Raw genomic sequence first — 17,967 nt, forward strand, 5'->3', positions numbered from 1 at the left:
TACTGGGATTGCTGGGTCATGTGGTAGATTTATTCCTAGTTTTTTAAGGAATATCCACACTGTTTTCCATAGTGGCTGTATCAGTTTACATTCCCACCAAAGTATAGAAGGGTTCTATTTAATGGGAATAAAAACAAAAATAAACACTAGTGACCTAATAAGACATAAAAGCTTTTGCACAGCAAAGGAAACTATAAACAAGATGAGAAGATAACCCTCAGAATGGGATAAAATAATTGCCAATGAAGCATAGAAGAAGGATTAATTTCCAAAATATATAAGCAGTTCATACAGCTCAGTATCAGAAAAAACAGACAATCCCAATCCAAAATGGGCAGAAGGCCTACAGAGACATTTTTCTAAAGAAGACATACAAATGGCCAATAAACACATGAAAAGATGCTTCATATCACTCATTATTAGAGAAATGCAAATAAAAACTACAACGAAATACCACCTCACACCAGTCAGAATGGCCATCATCAAAAAGTCTACAAACAACAAATGCTGCAGAGAATGTGTACTGTCTAATTTTGATGAGTGGTTACCTAAAACACCTGAAAGGAGCTCACCTGGGCAAAAAAAAGGCATCTTCAAATGTAGCATTGTTTCAGGCACCTTACTGTTGCTTAGGTTTTCTCTAGGATGGACACTCAAGCAGTTCTATCCCCCAGCTTTCTTCATAGCTAAACCACAGCACTTTTCTAGTAAATATTAAAAACCATCTTTTCTCAAGCATCCTACCATTGCCCCTTCCACTTCTTTTCCTGTAAATAGGGTAATTTATAAATTTCCAGGTTTTGGTCCTAGTGTCCATCTAAATTAATAATATGACAATCCTCTACCCTGTTTTACCTTTTCTGGATGGCCTTTGTGGGGATCTCACTACAGGTTCTATGGGACAAATGTAATTAGATACGAGACTCAGAATGGGGAACAATGATTATGGGCTCTTCTCTTTTTGAAAGGCTAGGTTGGCAAATTAACTCTATTGCTGTTTTTGTGGGAGTATTTTCCAAAAATGGACTCCGCTCGTAGCTCAGTCGGTGAAGAATCCACCTGCAATGCAGGAGACCCTGGTTTGGTTCCTGGGTCCAGAAGATCCCCTGGAGAAGGAAATGGCAACCCATTCCGTATTCTTGCCTGGAAAATCCCATGGACAGAGGAGCCTGGTGCGCTACAGTCCATGGGGTCACGAGAGTTGGACACGACTTAGAGACTAAATCACCATTATTTTCCAAAAGAACTTACTATTTCCATCCTTTTCTTCTTATATGTTTTTAATATAAATCTCGTGTCATAGAAAATTTATAATACTAAAGATTTTTTGTTTTTATACTTTTATGAGTCAGTCTATTTTGTACATTGTTACTAGCTTATAGAAATAATTTGTTCTTATATTGGTCTGATATCCAGCAAGTAATCACTTCTCTGTGGATTCTCTTGCTTGACTGATAAAGATAATATCTCCAAATAATGAGAGTATTGTCTCTTTCTCTTTTACTAAGCCTTTTACATAGAATTTTTCCTTAATCTTTTTTATTGGTTATTGAAGTAATAACTATTACTTCAAATTCAGGGTGACCGATATAATAAATAGGATTATCCCTTTCTCTTCTTTTGAAATATGGTTATATATAATTGTATATGATTCTATATTAGTTTCAGTATACAAAAATAGTTCAATACTTTTATGGATTGTATTCAGTTTAAAGTTATTACTAAATAATGAGCATGTTTTCTTATGTAATATGTCCTTGTTACTTATCTACTTTATATAGTGTAGTGTTTAATCTCTTAACCTTATATCCTGTCTTATCCCTTCCTTCTCCTCCCCTCTGTTACCCACTTCTTTGTTCTCATTATATGTGAGTCTCTTTTTGTTTTATTATATGCATTTGTTTTATTTTTTAGTTTCTACATGTGAATGATAACATAGAGAGTATATATCTTTCTCTGTCTAATTTCATTAAGCAGAATACACTGTGGGTCCATGCACATTGTTGAAAATGGCAGAACTTCATTCTCTTTATTACTGAGTAATATTCCTCACATCTTTTTTTTTTTTCCTTTTAAACCTATACATTTATTGATTTGTCTGAGTTGGGTCTTAGTTGCAGCACGTGAGACCTTCATTGTGTTGTGTGGTTTCTTTCCTGGCAGCACATGGACTCTCCAGCTGTGGTACCCAGGCTCAGTAGTTGTGGTGGGCCGTCTCTGGAGCACATGGACTCAGTAGTTGTGGCTCAGGGGCTTAGTTGCACCACAACATGTGGGATCTTAGTTCTCTAATCAGAGATCAAACCCATATCCCTTGTATTGCAAGGCAGATTCTTAACCACTAGACCATCAGGTAAGTCCCCTGTACTGTGTGTGTTTAGTTGCTCAGTCATGTCCAACTCTTTGCGACCCCATGGACTGTAGCCCACCAGGTTGTCCCCTCATCTTCTGTATTCATTCATCTGTAATAGTGAGATCACAGATTTATTGAGCCCTGAAACATTAGATGGAGACAACTGGATAGATAGATATGAATAACTTGAACCCCCAGATGTTTTTAAATTCTCGGCCCACAGAAGTGGCCCACCACTCTCTCTACCTTGCTCTAAGATGATGCAGAAGCCTCTGCCTGGCAAGGCAAAGTGTACCATCTTCTCTCCTTGCCACTAGACAATAACTGAAGTTAAATATAATATAATACAACAGAGGATCAAAAGGTTCAGAGTAATGGGGATGATACACTGGATATACTACCTAAAGCTAAATAATGTGTCAGCTAGTGGGAGTGTGGCAGGGCCTAGAGGGACACTGTGTAACTAAGCAAAAGAAATGCACTGGGGAGGCATCAGCATCATTGAGTTCAGTGGGCCATGGTTGGCCAACAGGAGATGTCATTAAGTAGCTAGAGTCCTTGGTAGTCCTGAGGATCATAGGATCTGAGAGACTGAATATACAAGCTAACAATGACCAGACCACTTATGACAACAGAATTCTGACCCACACATTTTGCAGCAAGCAGCCCAGAAACAAAACTGTAACCTCTATGGTAACTTGCCTCAGTGATCAGAACTTGGTCAATAACTGCCAGCTTCCCTAATTTTCATCCCTCCTTCCAACTCAGGACAATTCTAAGAAAGTCAGATGTACTATGCTTAAGGCTACAGAGTTCACAAAATCAAATCAATTACATAGATTCCCTCCTTTTAGTTAGCCTGCCTCTGGCTTTCCCCTGCCAACAACCTCTGTTTAAACATACCTGAAGTTCTCCTTTTTTCCACCATAAACATTTCTCACTCCCTTACATGCCAATCAGCTCTCAAATGCAAGTGATGGGGCTGACTCTTTTGCTATATAACAACCTCTGATTAAATAGCTTCTGCTTGTTCTCCTAAACTCTCTCATTGGTAAATACCCCAGATAAATTTCTTGACAGCATATCTGACCCGTTATGAGCTAGGAATTTCACTGACAGAAAAAATGGGAAAAAGGTAAAACAGGTAAAATAATGGAAGCAGCACACAGTAAAGAAGTTGCCTGCAATGCAGGAGACTCGGGTTTGATCCCTCGGTGAGGAAGATCCCTTGGAGAAGGGAATGGCGACCCACTCCAGTATTCTTGCCTGGAGAATTCCTTGGACAAAGGAGCCTGGCTGGCTACAGTCCATGGAGTCACCAAGAGCCAGACAGGACTGAGCAACTAATACTTTCAACCTATTAAAATTTAGATACATTCTACCAAGTCATTACCAAACTTCCCTTCATATCCCTTGACACCAAAAGGAAGAGCTCAAACATAGAGTTGAATGCCTTATATAAAAGGTCTTCCCATACATTGCCTTTGTAACATTCTCATCCACCAAGAAGTGAAGGCAAACAGACAAGGATTTTGATTTGTTCAAGATCTTAAGGCCATCAACAAAATACATATACCTCACTAGCTGACAAAAATTAACCCAAATACTATCCAATTATCAATCCTACCTGAAGCCACTTGCTTCAATTCTATTGAACCTTTGCTCTGCCTGTTTTTCAGTGTGCCTCTAGACCAAGACAGTCAATATGATTTTGCTTTCTCTTGGAGAGGATAATAACATACCTGGATAGTCCTGCCCCTGGAGTACACTGGAGCCCACTCCTATTTTTCCCTGGTCTCATTCACGACTTAAAAGATCTAACTTTCCCTTGTGATTTAGTCCTATACACTGTGTAGATAATCTACTTTGTTCAAAGAACAAGGAAACCTGTTCAAAGATTTTCATTGACTTGCCCCAGGATATAGCAATAGGGAAACTGTGTTTGGGAGAGGTGGGATATATGGAACTGTGTGCCATTTGCTCAATTTTCAGTAACATAAAATTGTTCTAAAAATAAATATATTACTTTTAGAAGCTAAGGAAGAAAATCCATTTGAGAAGTTAACTTCAAGAGGAAGATTTTAAAAGAATATACATTTTTAAAAAGTTTGATATGCTCAAGATCTGAAGGAAAGAAGAACCTTCTTGATGTAAAAAATGAAGATTTTGTTAGAAGTCTGTTGGAGACAAGTTGCATACATCACTAAAATGGTTAGCTTAGTGTTTAACTGCTTCTCTAACCTCTGAAAACAATCAACCTTAAAGTCACTAGCTATATTCTCACTCTTGACCCTATTGGAAAGGTTTATCCCTTTCCAAAGGTCATAGAGTAATAGCTATTACCACCCCAAACCAGTGCTCTGTAACAATCTGGAGGGATGGGGTGGGGAGGGAGGTAAGAGGGAGGTTCAGGAGGGCGGGGACATATGTGTGCCTATGGCTGACTCATGTTAATGTATGGCAAAAGCCATTAAAATATTGGAAAGTAATTATCTTCCAATTAAAATAAAACCCCCAAAACAAACAGACAAATTGTTGATATTTCTGCTGAATAAGTTCTAGCCTCTTCTTTTGATTTCATGGCTCCTCACTCAGTACAGACATTACTAATGACAGAGCAGACACTTTCAACCAGCCAATTAATATCTTCTGAGATACTATCACTCTCACTCTGTCCCATTACTGTTCTTTACTGCAACACTCTTAATCCAGCCACTCTCCCTGCACTATCAAAAGAAGGGGGAATCTCATGGTTGTCTTACTTTAGTTAGGAAAATCTCTGTACCTCACTCAGATTTATTAGAGACTCCTCCTTAGACTAAAGAGCCTCTTGATGAAGGTGAAAGAGAAGAGTGCAAAAACTGGCTTAAAAATTCAACATTCAAAAGCGAAGATCATCACATCTGGTCCCATCACTTCATGGCAAATAGATGGGGAAACAATGGAAATAATGACGAACTTTATTTTCTTGGGCTGCAAAATCACTGCAGATGGGGACTGCAGCCATGAAATTAAAAGACGCTTGCTCCTTGGGAGAAAAGCTGTGACCAACCTAGTTCAGTTCAGTTCAGTTCAGTTGCTCAGTCGTGTCCGACTCTTTGCTACCCCATGAATCGCAGCACGCCAGGTCTCCCTGTCCATCACCAACTCCTGGAGTTCACTCAGACTCACGTCCATCGAGTCCGTGATGCCATCCAGCCATCTCATCCTCTGTCGTCCCCTTCTCCTCCTGCCCCCAATCCCTCCCAGCATCAGAGTCTTTTCCAATGAGTCAACTCTTTGCATGAGGTGGCCAAAGTACTGGAGTTTCAGTTTTAGCATCATTCCTTCCAAAGAAATCCCAGGGCTGATCTCCTTCAGAATGGACTGGTTGGATCTCCTTGCAGTCCAAGGGACTCTCAAGAGTCTTCTCCAACACCACAGTTCAAAAGCATCAATTCTTCAGCGCTCAGCCTTCTTCACAGTCCAACTCTCACATCCATACATGACTACTGGTAAAACCATAGCCTTGACTAGATGAAGCTTAGTTGGCAAAGTAATGTCTCTGCTTTTGAATATGCTGTCTAGGTTGGTCATAACTTTTCTTTCAAGGAGTAAGCGTCTTTTAATTTCATGGCTGCAATCATCATCTGCAGTGATTTTGGAGCCCCCCAAAATAAAGTGTGACACTGTTTTCACTGTTTCTCCATCTATTTCCCATGAAGTGATGGGACCAGATGCCATGATCTTCATTTTCTGAATGTTGAGCTTTAAGCCAACTTTTAGCAGCACTTTAAGAAAGTGTCCCTTGGCCAGTTGTACTTCTGCTGGAACTTTTGAAGCCATACTTTCTACTTCCTTGGGGACACATTACTTATCCTTCTGTGAACTGGTAACTGGAAAGCCCATGAATTTAGGAATCTCATTTCCAGTTCTCCATTTTTATAGTTTTTACAGGACCATGTTTTTGACAGATTACATATGACTTGGAAATAACCTCAGATGTGTTTTAAATAAACCTGTGGTAGTATACATAACATAAACACAACACAAAAGACACATAACTTTTTTTTTTAAGTCCCAAATTCTTTTTTAAAAAATTAATCTATTTTAATTGGAGGCTAATTACTTTACAATATTGTAGTGGGTTTTGTTATACATTGACATGAATCAGCCATGGGTATACATGTGTTCCCCATCCTGAACCCCCTCCCACCTCCCTCCACATTCCATCCCTCTGGGTCATCCCAGTGCACCAGCCTTGAGCACCCTGTCTCATGCATCGAACCTGGACTGGCGATCTATTTCACATATGATAATACACATGTTTCAATGCTATTCTCTCAAATCATCCCACCCTCACCTTCTCCCACAGGGTCCAAAAGACTGTTCTATACATCTGTGTCTCTTTTGCTGTCTCGCATATAGGGTCATCATTACCATCTTTCTAAATTCCATATATATACATTAGTATACTGTATTGGTGCTTTTCTTTCTGGCTTACTTCACTCTGTATAATAGGCTCCAATTTCATCCACCTCATTAGAAATGATTCAAATGTATTCTTTTTAATGGCTGAGTAATATTCTGTTGTGTATATGTACCACAGCTTTCTTATACATTCGTCTGCTGATGGACATCTATGTTGCTCCCATGTCCTGGCTATTATAGACAGTGCTGCGATGAACATTGGGGTACATGTGTCTCTTTCAATTCTGGTTTTCTCAGTGTGTATGCCCAGCAGTGGGATTGCTGGGTCATAAGGCAGTTCTATTTGTAGTGTTTTAAGGAATCTCCACACTGTTCTCCATAGTGGCTGTACTAGTTTGCATTCCCACCAACAGTGTAAGAGGGTTCCCTTTTCTCCACACCCTCTCCAGCATTCATTGTTTGCAGACTTTTTGATAGCAGCCATTCTGACCAGCGTGAGGTGGTACCTCATTGTGATTTTGATTTGCATTTCTCTGATAATGAGTAATGTGTTAGCCATCTGTATGTCTTCTTTGGAGAAATGTCTGTTTAGATCTTTGGCTCATTTTTTGATTGAGTCATTTATTTTTCTGGAATTGAGCTGCAGGAGTTGCTTGTATATTTTTGAGATTAATTCTTTGTCAGGTGCTTTGTTTGCTATTATTCTCTCCCATTCTGAACGCTGTCTTTTCACCTTGCTTATGGTTTCCTTCATTGTGCAGAAGCTTTTAATTAGGTCCCATTTGTTTATTTTTGCTTTTCTTTCCATTACTCTGGGAGGTGGGTCATAGAGGATCCTACTGTTAATTATGTCAGAGAGTGTTTTGCCTATGTTTTCCTCCAGGAGTTTTATAGTTTCTGGTCTTATATTCAGATAAAAGACACAAAACTTAAAATTTACCACCATACCTATTTTAAGCGTACAGTTTAGTAGTCCTAAGTTATATTTGCCTTGTTATGTAACCAGTCTCCACAACTTTTTTATATTGCAAAATGTACAGTCTGTACTTTTAGAACAATTCCCCATTGCTTCCTCTCTCCAGCGCCTGGAAAACACCATTCTACTTTTGTTTCTGTGAATTTGACTACTCTGGATACTTCATATAAGTAAAATTATACAGTATTTATTTTTTGTAACTGGTTTATTTCACTTAGCATAATGTCCTCAATATTCATCCATGTTATGGTGTGTGTCAGAATTTCCTTCCTTTTTAAAGATCTGTTGTATGCATCTACATTTTTTAAAAATCAATTCATCCTTCTATGGACATTTGGGCTGCTTCCACCTTTGTTTTTTGTGAATAATTTTGCTACCAACAGGAGTGTACAAATATCTCTTTGAGGTCCTGTTTTTTATTCTTTTGGGTATATAGTCAGAAGTGGAATTCCTGGATTATACAGTAGTTCTATTTTTAATTTGTTGAAGAATTGACAAATTATTTCCTATAATGGCTGCACCATTTTCATACTGACCAACAATGTACAATTATCTTAAAATTTCCACTTGCTTGCCAAACACTTGGTTTTTTTCTTTTCCTCTTCCTTTTTTTAAAAATAGCAAAGCTTCTAAGGTGACATCTCATGGTAGTCTGAATTTTGCTAATGGCATCCCACTCCAGTACTCTTGCCTGGAAAATCCCATGGACGGAGGAACCTGGTAGGCTGCATTCCATGGGTCACTAAGAGTCAGACATGACTGAGTGACTTCACTTTCACGTATTGGAGAAGGAAATGGCAACCCATTCCAGCGTTCTTGCTTGGAGAATCCCAGTGACAGGGGAGCCTGGTGGGCTGCTGTCTATGGAGTTGCACAGAGTCAGACACGACTGAAGCGACTTAGCAGCAGTAGCAGCAGCAGCAGTGATGTTGAACACCTTTTCATATGCTTCCTGTATGTTTACAAATATTTGTATATTTTCCTTGGAGAAATGACTATCAAGTCTTTTGCCCATTAAAATGTCAGGTATTTTTTTCCTGTTGAGTTGTAGTTCTTAATGTATTCTGGATATTAACCACATAGAAGATAAGGCAAATATTTTCCTATTTTATAGGTTGTTTTTCAGTCTATTAATTGTGTCATTAAAAAAAATTTTGATGTAGCCCAATTTATCTATTTTACTTTTGTTTTCTGTCTTTTGGTGTCACATTGAAGAAATAAATGCCAAGTTCATTATAACGAGGGCTTCCCTAGTGGCTCAGACGGTAAAGAATTGTCTGCAATGCAGGAGACCCAGGTTCAATCTGCAGGGTTGGGAAGATACCCTGGAGAAGAAAATGGCCACCCACTCCACTATCCTTGCCTGCAAAATCCCATGGACAGAGGAGCCTGGCAGGCTACAGTCCATAGGATCGCAAAGAGTCAGACATAACTGAGCAGCTATCACTTTCACTTCAATATAATGAAGCTTTCCCCTTTTGTTTTCATGTAAGAGCTTTATAGTTTTAAGTCTTATGTTTAGGTATGTGACCTCATTTTGAGTTAATTTTTACATACGGTGTAAGATAAGGGTTCAATTTCACTTATTATTTTGCATGTGGATATCCAATTTTTTCTAATAACAAAAGTTTTTTATTGAAATATAATTGAAGGACAATATTATGTTTATTTCAGATGCACTAAATAGTGATATGAAATTTGCATACTTAATGAAATAATCACCATGATAAGTCTAGAAATCATCTGTTTCTATGCAACATTATTACAATATTATTGATCATATTCTTTATGCTGTATATTATATTCCCATGGCTTGTTTATTTTATAACTGGAGATGTTTGCACTCCTTAATCCCCTTTACCTATCTCAAAACCCCTCTGCCCAACAAAATTGTTTGAAAAGATTATCCTTTTCCCAGTGGGTAGACTTGCTGAATTTCATTGTACAATATATGCAAGAGTTTGTTTCTGGACTATGTATTCTAATCAATTATCTATCTTTATTATTCTAGTACCATACTAATTTGATACTGTAACAAAGTGCTGCACTCGATATGCCAGCAAATTTGGAAAACTCAGCAGTGGTCACAGGTCTGGAAAAGGTCAGTTTTCATTCCAATCCCAGAGAAGGACAATGCCAAAGAATGTTCAAACTACCACACAATTGCACTCATCTTGCATGCTAGCAAAATAATGCTCAAAATTCTCCAAGCTAGGCTTCAACAGTACATGAACCAAGAACTTCCAGATGTTCAAGTTGGATTTAGAAAAGGCAGAGGAACCAGAGATCAAATTGCCAACATCTGTTGGATCAGAGAAAAAGCATGGGAATTCTACAAAAATATCTACTTCTGCTTCATTGACTGCGCTAATGCTTTTGACTGTGTGGCTCACAAACTGTGGAAAATTCTTACAGATGGGAATACTAGACCACCTTATTTGCCTCCTGAGAAACCTGTGTGTAGGTCAAGAAGCAACAGTTAGAACTGGACATGGAAGAATGAATTAGTTCAAAATTTGGAAGGAAGTATGTAAAAATGTTGTGTGTGTGACACTGTTCTAATTTTGTTCTTTTACGTGTAAGTTTCCAATTATCCCAATAGCTTTTGTTGCGGAAATTGCTTGACCTCATTATATGCTCTTGCTTCCTTCACTGTAGGTTAATTGACCATGTGTGCAAAAGTTTATTTCTCATCCTTATATTCTGCTCCATTGGTTAACTTATTTGTTTTTCTGCCAGTACCATACTGTTTTGATAACTCTAGCTTTGTAGTGTAGTCTGAAGTCAGGGAGCATGATACCTCCAGTTTTTGTGTGTGTGTGTGTGTGATTTCATATAAGTATTAAATTATTTTTCTAGTTATATGGAAAATTGTGTATATTGATAGAATTGCAATAAATTTGTAGGTTGTTTTGAGTTGTTGGGACATTTTAACAATTTTAATTCTTTCAATCCATGAACATATGATAGCTTTCCATTTATTTATATTGACTTCAATTGCCTTCGTCATTGTGTTATAATTTTCAGAGTATAGGTCTTTCACCTCTTTGGCTAAAATTATTCCTAGGTGTTTTATTTATTCATTTTTTGATGCAATTTTAAATGGGATTGTTTTCATGATTTATAATCCTGATAGTTTATTGTCAGTGTATAGAAAGGCAACTTCTAAATATTAATCTTGTATCCTGAAACTTTATTGAATTTATTTATTAAAAATTTTTTGGTGTCTTTAGGGTTTTTATATATAGCGTCATGTAGTCTGTAAATAATGACAACTTTACTTTTTCCCTTTCAATTTGGTTATCATTTCTTTTTCTTGTCTGACTGCTGTTGCTGGACTTCCAATACTATGTTAAATAGGAATGGTGGCAGTGAGCATCCTCGTCTTGTTTCTGATCCTAGAGGAAAAGTTTTAAGCTTTTTTGGCCAATCATTATGATGTAAGCTGTGGCTAAGTCTTGTATGGTCTTTATTATGGTGAGGTATTGTCCCTTAGGGAGAAGGCAATGGCAACCCACTCCAGTACTCTTGTCTGGAAAATCCCATGGATGAAGGAGCCTGGTGGGCTGCAGTCTGTGGGGTCTCGAGGAGTCTGAAAAGACCGAGCAACTTCACTTTCACTTTTCACTCTCATGCATTGGAGAAGGAAATGGCAACCCATTCCAGTGTTCTTGCCTGGAGAATCCCAGGGACAGAGGAACCTGGTAGGTTGCCATCTCTGGGGTTGCACAGAGTCGGACACGACTGAAGTGACTTAGCAGCAGCAGCATTGTCCCTCAGAGCTTCCTTGGTGGCTCAGCAGTAAAGAATCAGCCAGCAATATAGGAATCGCAGGAGACTTGGGTTTGATTCCTGGATTGGGAAGATCCCCTGGAGGAGCACATGGTAACCCACTCCAGTATTCCTGCCTGGAGAATCCCTTGGACAGGGGAGCCTGGTGGGCTACAGTCCATGGGGTCGCAAAGAGTTGGACACAACTGAAACAACTTAGCATGAAAGCATAGTCCTTCTATGTTCATTTTGTTGAGAGTTTTTTTCTTTTATCATGAATGGATGTTGACTTTTGTCAAATGCTATTTATGCATATATGAGATGACCATGTAGTTTTTATCCTTTGTTTTGTTAATGTGTTGTATCACATCACTTGGTTTTTGAATATGAATTCATCCTTGAATTCCTGGAATACATCTCACTAGATTGTGTGTAAGACTCTTTTTATGTGTTGGTAAATTCAGTTTGCAAATATTGTGTGGAGGATTTTTGTATATAGTTCATCAGTGATATTGACCTATAATTTTCTCTTTTTTAGTGTCTACCAGTGTTCTTGCCTGGAGAATCCCAGGGATGGGGGAGCCTGGTGGGCTGCTGTCTATGGGGTCACACAGAGTCAATTCATAAACATGTGTTTCAATATAGTAAAACTTGGACCCATTGTCTGCAATATCCAGTTATTAATAAAAGCACAAATACTCTCAACTGTCTTTGGTGAGGAGTTTAGGATATGTTTGAACTGTCTTTTTTTCTATCAGGAGAGAAGGTTTTCCCCTTGTGAAATGTCATACTATAAATAATAGACTGTATTTTGGCAAAATTATAACATATTTAAAATTGTATGCCTCCTTTTTGATAAGGTTGGGGCAAGCCAATGAAATCTTTGTTTAGGATTCCTTGTTCTTTGAACAAAGAAGATTAACTTACACATTATATTAAGAACTGAATCACAAGGGAAATTTAAATCTTTTAAGTCATGATCAAGAACCAGGGAAAAATAGAAGGGGACTCCAGTGTACTCTAGGGGCATGACTGTTCAGGTATGTTGTGGTCCTCTCCAGGTGAAGGTGAGAAGTATTGACTGTCTTGGTTAGAGGTGCACTGAAAAAAGGCAGAACAAAGATTCATTAGAGTGAAGCAAGTGGTTTCAGGTGGAATTGGTGAAAGGATGGTATTTGTGTTAATTTCTATCAGAAGTTTGTCAATGGCTTTACAATTTTGAACAAATTGATAGCCTTGCCTGTTTGGGTTCTTTTCTTGCAGAAAGAGTGTTACAAGGGCAGTGTATGGGAAGACCTTCGTATATAAGGCTCTCAGCTATATGTTTGAGCTCTTCCTTTGGCTTCAGGGGATATTGGGAAAGTTTGGGTAATGGTTTGGTAATGTATCTGAACTTTAATAGGTTCTACACCTATTATCTTTTCTATGTCACTGATATTTCTAGTTCATAAAGGGTCAGATATGGTGTCAAGATATCTATCTAGTGGTGTGTGCTAACTTGCGTCAGGCGTGTCCAACTCTTTGCAACCCTATGGTGTGTTGCCCGCCAGGCTCCTCTGTCCATGGGATTCTTCAGGCAAGAATTCTTCCCAACCCAGGGACTGAACCCGCATCTCTTATGTCAGCTGCATTGGCAGGCAGTTCTTTACTACTAGTGCCACTTGGGAAGCCTATTTATCTGGGATATGTATCAAATATAATGGAGAATGTAAATATATTCAGAACAGATACAATTGGTTATGAATGGAAGTTCTCAGCAACTTCAAGAAGTAATTCATTTGGTGTGCTTTTAATATAAAAATTCTATGTGTAATGAAAATTCCACCTTCTCTTAGTTTTGCAGGTGTGTTGTCACAGAACAAGAAGAAACGAATTCACTCAAAGGGCCCAAGAGTTACATACCAAAGCTGGGAGACAGGAAAAATCTGAGTTACTTGAAATACTAACCACCTGTGTGGTATGTTTATGCCAAGGAAGTGGCTAAGCAAAGGTGGCAGGGTTTAATACAGAAACATTTTTGTTGGAAATGTTTCAGGTATGGTTTTTAGGAGACTCTGCCCAACTTTTCAGACTTGTTATCAAACCCTTAGGTTTATTGTGGTGAGAGATCCTGTAGGTCCTTTCATGGGTTGGTTCTGTATGCTTTACCATCTAGAAATGAGTATTGGTTGTTCTGACCAATATGTGCATGAGTGATATGTGTCAGATAGTTTTGGGACTTATGCATCCAAAAGAATGCTAAATTCTTCTATGAATGTTGGTTAGTTTTGTCTGAATTTAGAAAAAATTTTTTACAAATAACTTCTAATTCAGCTGAAATCCAAGTTTTAAAATCTGAAGTTGTCTGAATATGGGGTGCATGGGGGTGGATTTTCAGAGACAGCTAGTATTTTGGGTTCTTGGGAGGTTTGTTAGGAAAAGATAGGGGATCTGGACAAGGGGAATTGGGAAGAGGAGTCAGTAGAAGTTCAGAAAGAGAGAGAATGGCAGGAGAAGAGGTAGACTGAGATATAGGAAAGGCAACTAACTGGAGGACTTAATAGAGAAGTCTAGTTGTTTTTCAAATGGTCATTAGCTTTGGCTAGATAATGCTTCATTGAAGCAGCTTTTTAAAAAATTATTTATTGAAGGATAATTGCTTTACAGAATTTTGTTGTTTTCTGTCAAATCTCAACATGAATCAGCCATAGGTATACATATATCCTCTCCCTTCTGAAGCTCCCTCCCATCTCCCCCCACCCCATCCCACCCCTCTAGGTTGATACAGAGCACCTGTTTGAGTTTCCTGAGCCATACAGCAAATTCTCGTTGACTATCTATTTTACATATGGTAATATAAGTTTCCATGTTACTCTTTTCATACATCTCATTTCTCCTCCCCTCTCTCCATGTCCATAAGTCTATTCTCTATGTCTGTTTCTCCACTGCTGCCCTGTAAATAAATTCTTCAGTACCATTTTTCCAGATTTTGTATATATGCATTAGAATACGATATTTATCTTTCTCTTCCTGACTTACTTCACTTTGTATAATAGGTTCTAGGTTCATCCACCTCATTAGAATGGACTCAAATGCACTCCTTTTTATGGCTGAGTAATATTCCATTGTGTATATATACCACAACTTCTTTATCCATTCATCTGTCAATGGACATCTAAGTTGCTTCCACATTCTAGTTATTGTAAATAGTGTTGCAATGAACAATGGGGTACATGTGTCTTTTTCAATTTTGGTTTCTTCAGGGTATATGCCTAGGAGTGGGATTGCTGGGTCATATGGTGGTTTTAGTCCCAGTTTTTTAAGGAATTTCCATACCGTCTTCCATAGAGGCTGTATCAATTCACATTCCCACCAAGAGTGCAAGAGCATTTCCTTTTCTCCACACCCTCTCCAGCATTTATTGTTTGTAGACTTTTTGATAATGGCCATTCTGACTGGTGTGAGGTGATAACTCATTGTAGTCTTGATTTGCATTTCTCTAATAATGAGCGATGTTGAGCATCTTTTCATGTGTTTGTTAGCCATCTGTACGTCGTCTTTGGAGAAATGTCTGTTTAGATCTTTTCCCCACTTTTTGATTGGGTTGTTTGTTTTTTTGGTATTGAGTTGTATGAGCTGCTTGTATATTTTGGAAATTAATCCTTTGTCAGTTGTTTCATTTGCTATTATTTTCTCCCATTCCGAGGGCTGTATTTTCACCTTGCTTAGAGTTTCCTTTGCTGTGCAAAAGCTTTTAAGTTTAATCAAGTCCCACTTGCTTACTTTTGTTTTTATTTCTGTTACTCTAGGAGGGTCATAGAGGATCTTGCTTTATGTCATCAAGTGTTCTGCCTATGTTTTCCTCTAAGAGTTTTATAGTTTCTGGTCTTACATTTAGGTTTTTAATCCATTTTGAGTTTATTTATGTGTATGGTATTAGGAAGTGTTCTAATTTCATTCTTTTACATGTAGCTGCCCAGTTTTCCCAGCATCATTTATTGAAGAGGCTGTATTTGCCCTATTGTATATTCTTGGCTCCTTTGTCAAAAATAAGGTATGCATAGGGGTTTATTTCTGGGCTTTCTATCTTGTTCCATTGGTTTACATTTATGTTTTTGTGGCAGTACCATACTGTCTTGATGACTGTAACTTTGTAGTATAATCTGAAGCCAGGAAGGTTGATTCCTCCAGCTCCACTCTTCTTTCTCAAGAGTGCTTTGGCTATTCGGGGTCTTTTGTGTTTCCATATGAATTGTGAAATTTTTTGTTCTAGTTCTGTGAAAAATGCCATTGGTAATTTGATAGGGATTGCACTGAGTCTGTAGATTGCATTTGGTAGTATAGTCATTTTCATAATATTGATTCTTCCTACCCAGGAATGTGGAATATCTCTCCATCTGTTTATGTCATCTTTGATTTCTTTCATTAGTGTCTTATCATAATGAGGCAGCTTTTGATTTAGTTTTATGTGGAAGCCTCCTTATACCAAATCAAAACACACTGCCCATTGAAACTGAGAAATCTTTTCCCCTTCTTATCGAAGGAACCTCTCCAGTGAACTGTTTTGTTCCAGTTAAATCCTTAGTAAAGTTATGCCATTTAAAGAGACAGGCACAAGAATGAAGAGTCAAATGAGGTGACATGGAAGAAGTAGGCATCTTTCCTGGAAGAGTAGAAGATCTACACTTCAACTACCCGATAAGAACTGGCAATCATGGGTAAATGTGGTGTTTGTGCATCTCATAACTTAGGCCTTGACATGACTTCTCTGACTGCAGATCCCACTGCCTCCACCACCTGACACCAAAGAGAACCCTCTTTCTGGATTAAAGCCAAACTTTCAGGGCAAAAGAAAATCCAGAGAACCTCATCTGGTTTTATTGACCACTGCAAAGTATGTCCAAATAGATGCTAGTTTGATGAGACTGAATATCTACTCTTTGCAACAACATGGATGGTCCTAGAGTGTATTCTGGTTTATAAAATTACTCAGAGAAAGACATATACTCTTACACTATCACTCATGCATAGAATCTAAAAAATAAAACAAATTAGTGCATAAAATAAAACAGAAAAGATTCTTATATGACGAGAACAAAGCTGTGGTTGTCACTCAGGAGAGGGAAGGAGGGAGGAACAAGATAGGGTAGGGGATTAGGAGATTAAAACTACTATGTATAAAGTAAATAAGAACAAGGACATATTGTACAGCAGAAGAAAATATACCCATTTTTTGTAGTTACTTTACCTTGAATACCTTGAATATAATCCAAAAATATTGAATTATTTTACTGTGCATCCAAAACTTAATAAAATATTGTTAATTACACTTCAAAAGGCAGGTTATAGCTCAGTTGGTAAAGAATCTGCCTGCAATGCAGGAGACCCAGTTCAATTCCTGGGTCAGGAAGATCCACTGGAGAAGGGATAGGCTACCTACTCCAGTATTCTTGGGCTTCCCTTGTGGCTCAGCTGGTACAGAATCCCCCGCAATGCAGGGGACCTGGGTTTGATCCCTGGGTTGGGAAGATCCCCTGAAGAAGGGAAAGGCTACCCACTCCAGTATTCTGGCCGGGAGAATTCCATGGACTGTATAGTCTACGGGGTCGCAAAGAGTTGGACAGGACTGAACCACTTTCACTAACTAACTATACTTCAAAAAAAGGGGTGACACTATTAACTACACCAGACAACCTGGATTTGAGGTAATATCCAATAAAAGGATTATGGAAAAATAAGATATAAGAGGCTTGTCAAAAAAAAAAGACTCACTTGGAAATAATTTTCTTTATTAGTCAAGCAAGAGAATCTATAGATAAGTGATTACAGAAACTAAGTAATTTTCTGGTTGTCAGACAATTTTAGAAAAATTATTTCTATATGTTAGTAGCAATGTAAAAAACATATTTTGGAGCTTAGAAGTATAAAACCACAAAATCTTTAGAATTACAAACTTTCCCAGGGCAAGAAAATTATATAACATTAAAAGCATGTAAGAACAGAAAACTGTTGGTTCTTTTGGGAAAATCCAGCAATATAATTAAACCATCTGCCAACCTAGTCATTCAGAAGAGGAGGGGCCATCATCATTGTTCCCCATTCTATGTTTTGTATTCAACAAATATTTGTCCACATAAAACTACTGACTAGATTCCCCCAAAGGGGCTAGAGCTTCCATCCAAAAAAGTCCCAGCTAGGTAGAGGTTGTTGTAAACTAGCATGGACACTAGGACCGAAACCGTGTAAAGAATAGAAATTAACAGTTCTACTGTTGAGTGGGGGGGGGGGGGCGGCACAATAGGGAAAGGGGCCAGTGGTAGGGTATCTGGGAAAGGATGGCTTTATAGAAAAAAGTGCTTTTGCTTGTGTTTGAAGCAAATGGGAGGGGTAGAGCTGCTTAGGCTTCCCCAGTGGCTCAGGGGTAAAGAATCTGCCTGCCATGCAGGAGAGGCAGCTTCCATCCCTGGGTCAGGAAGAT

This window comes from Budorcas taxicolor, chromosome 1 (assembly GCF_023091745.1).
Source record: "Budorcas taxicolor isolate Tak-1 chromosome 1, Takin1.1, whole genome shotgun sequence".
In the NCBI taxonomy this organism is placed as follows: Eukaryota; Metazoa; Chordata; class Mammalia; order Artiodactyla; family Bovidae; genus Budorcas; species Budorcas taxicolor.